Raw genomic sequence first — 4,003 nt, 5'->3', positions numbered from 1 at the left:
TTAGGGGATGTAATATAATCCTCTTCTAGTCTGCTCTACAAAATCTTCAGTAAAGCCTGCATTGCTCACTTATGTTTTTTGTGCTAGTGGATTATTTGCCAAGGTCTGTGTCAAGGTTGATACAGATTGAAGCATACTGTTTGGCACTGGCTGGAAAGAGACTGCCTGTGGAGACAGCCACATCTTGACAGTATCTCATTTGATCCCCACACTATCCTCATGACTTGGGCAGAAACAGAATTATGTTTCTGATTTTGCAGCAGAAGGAGAAAACATCACAGCTGCGAAGAGAGGTGATGGGACTTGCCATTTATGGCAGTAAATGACAGAAGTAAAATATGGATCCACGTGGCTCTTTTGACTCCAGCAAGATCTCACTCAGGTATTTGTTTACCTGAAGAATAACCTTTTTTTTTTCCACTCTTTTTCTCTTCATTTCCGCCTCTCACCTCCACAACATGCAGCCTTTCTCTGAGAACTCAGCTTCCTTAATAAGTTCAACTATCAACTGCATACAGGTGACACCCTCATACTCACAGACCTACATCTTCAGTCTTAATGTCTCCTGTATGTAAACTTTGAATCCTTATCTCTACCTACATAGCTGGATATCACCATCACCTCAATCTCAATCTGTCCAAAATCGAAATTCCTATTCCCCCCCTTCACTATTTCTCCTGGGCAGGTATCATGCCCCTAGATTTCTAGGCTGCAATGAGGGCTGGATGAAAGGTAGGATCCTCTGATTCCTTTTTCCTCCTCAAACTCGGCATCATCAAAGTCTTGTGGATCCTGCCTTCAGGGTATCCCTTGGGTTTTCTCTTTCCTTTTACATCTCATTTCTGTACTGCTTAATCAAGGCCCTCTTCATTTTACACCATGATTATTTTTATATTCAATGCAAATAGATATTATTTGCATGTTTAATATTATGTTGAGAGGATTGTAATATATTAATGTGGGATAGGGCCTCGAAAAATAAGTCTAGAGGACTTCCCAGTGGTCCAGTGGGTAAGACTCCGCGCTCCCAATGCAGGGGGCCCGGGGTCGATCCCTGGTCGGGGAACTAGATCCCACGTGCATGCCACAACTAAAGATCCCGCATGCCACAAAGAGGATCTCACATGCCGCAACTAAGACCTGGAGCAGCCTAAATAAATAAATAAATGTTAAAAATAATAACAATAAGTCTAGAGCTCAGAGAGGTCTTAAATGAGCTAAACATATTCCTTTCACCTCCTGGGGTTCTCTTTTTGCCAGGCCTAAATGGGACAGTGAGGCAGACAACTTTAAGCCCACACAATACTCTTCTTGAACCTACGGGATGGATCCGGAGATACCAGGGGACAATCACTGGGAAAGCCAGCCCTCTGGTGCTATGGAGAATTTTAACACACATCTGAATTTATAGGGTCATCCAGGGGTTAATTCTAACTGCCCACCTACTCCCATAAATCATATCAGAGCCTGTATAATCATCTTGGCAAGTTGTACACCAAGATTTTCTAAATAGTTGCTAAGTGGTTCTAGGACCTCAGGTTCTCCCTCTCCATTATATCCTACCATCAGTTCTATACTAATCTTCAGATATATGTGTGTGTCTACACACACACACACACACACACACGTTCACTTTTCTGCTTAAAACCTTGAAAGGTTCCCCAATGATCTCAGAATAATGTCCTGACTCCTTCCATGGGCATTGGGAGCCCATCACAGACAAGCCCAGCCCACTTCTCCAGCCTCACCTCCGTGTTACCCCCAACCCTTCCATCCAGGCTTGCCCATTCCACCTTCCTGAAACACACCCTGGGAAGTCTTGTTTCTAGCCACAATCCCTACGTTCCCTAAGCATGGAACCTCCTCCCTGTACTCTTAAAATATGCCTTCTTTAAGAGAGAGTAGAGGATAGAGGAAAAGGCGAGGCTTTGGAATCAGCAACCTGGGATTCCAATTCTGGCTCCATTACCTACTAGCTGTGGGGCCTTTTGGTCAATCACATAACTCCCTTAGGCCTCAGTTCCCCATATGGACAATGGGAATAATAAGAATATAAACAGTATAACCCCCTAAGGCTTGCAGAGAAAAATAAACATAATAAAATATACAAAAGTGCTATGTAAACTGGAAAGAACTACAAAAAGCATTATTATTATTTTTTATTATTATTATTTTCTCCACAGTCACCGTCCCCATCTCTCTCCCCATCACAGGTGAGTGACAGCCCTCAGCTGTCTCCCCATCACAGGGATGTGACAGCCCACACCTGCCTCGGCATCACACGTGCCTGACAGCCCCCAAATCTCTCCCAATCACCGGTATGAGACAGCCCCCAGCTGTCTCCACATCACAGGTATGTGTGAGCCCCCAGCTCTTTCACCATCACAGGTGTTTGACAGTCCACATATCTCTCACCATCACAGTTGTGTGACAGCTCCCAGCTGTCTACCCACCACAGGTGTGTGAAGCCCCCAACTCTCTCTCCATCACAGGTGTGTGACAGCTCCCTGCTGTCTCAGCATCACAGCTATGAGACAGTCCCCATCTCTCTCCTCTTCACAGGTGTGTGCCAGCCCCATCTCTCTTCCCATCACAGGTGAGTAACAGTCCCCATCACTCTCCCCATCACAGGTGTGTGACAGCCCCCAGCTCTCTCCCCATCACAGGTGTTTGACAGTCCCCATCTCTCTCCCCATCAGAGGTGTGTGACAGTCCCCAGCAATCTCCCCGTCACAGGTGAGTGAGAGACCCCAGCTCTCCCTATCACAGGTATATGAGAGGCCCCAGCTGTCTCCCAATTATATGTATGTAACAGCCCCCAGATGTCTCCACATCACAGGTATGTGACAACCCCACGCTCTCTCCCCATCACAGGTGTGTGACTGTCCCCAGGTGTCTCCATATCACAAGTGTGTGACAACGCACGGCTCTCTCCCCTTCAAAGGTGGGTGACAGCCCCCAGCTCTCTCCCCATCACAGGTGAGTGACAGCCCCCATCTCTCTCCCCATCACAGGTGAGTGACAGTCCCCAGCTCTCTCCCCATCACAGGTGAGTGACAGTCCCTAGCTTTCTCCCCATCACTTGTATGTGACAACCACCAGCTGTCTCTGCATCAAAGGTGCGTGACAGGTCCCAGCTCTCTCTCCTTCACAGGTATGTGACAGCCACCAGCTGTCTCCACATCACAGGTATATGTCAGCCCCCAGCAGTCTCCCCATTTTAGGTATGTGACAGCCCCCAGCTCTCTCCACCTCACAGGTATGTGACAACCCCAAGCTCTCTCCTCATCACAGGTGTGTTACCGTCCCTAGGTGTCTCCATATCAAAGGTGAGTGACAATGCCCAGCTCTCTACCCTTCACAGGTGAGTGACAGCCCCCAGCTCTCTACCCTTCACAGGTGAGTGCCACACCCCAGCTCTCACCCCATCACAGCTGAGTGACAGCCACCATCTCTCTCTCCATTACAGGTGAGTGAGAGCCCCCAGCTCTCTCCCCATCACAGGTATCTGGTAGCCCCCAGCTGTGTCCACATCACAGGTATGTGACAACCATTAGCTGTCTACGCATCACAGGTATGTGTGAGCCCCAGCTCTCTCCCTATCACTGGTGTTTGACAGTCCCCAGCTCTCTCCCCATTGGTAGTGAGTGATAGCCCCCAGATCTCTCCCAATCACAGGTGCGCAACACCCCCCAGGTCTCTCCTCATCACAGGTATGTGACAGCCCACAGCTGTCTCCGCATCACAGATGCCCGACAGCCCCCAACTCTCTCCCCATCAATGGTATGGGACAGTTCATAGCTGTCTCTGTATCACAGGTGCCTGATAGCCCCCAACTCTCTCCTCATCACAGGTGAGTGACAGCCCCCAGCTGTTTCCACATCACAGGTGTGTGAAGCCCCCAACTCTCTCCCCATCACAGGTATGTGCCAGCCCCCAGCTGTCTCCACATCACAGGTATGTGAAAGCCACCAGTAGTCTCCGCATCAAAGATATGTGACAG

The sequence above is a fragment of the Balaenoptera physalus genome (assembly GCF_965194825.1).
Source record: "Balaenoptera physalus genome assembly, contig: HAP1_SCAFFOLD_576, whole genome shotgun sequence".
Taxonomy (NCBI): Eukaryota; Metazoa; Chordata; class Mammalia; order Artiodactyla; family Balaenopteridae; genus Balaenoptera; species Balaenoptera physalus.
The sequence above is the reverse complement of the archived record's forward strand: the minus strand, read 5'-3'. Positions refer to the sequence as shown.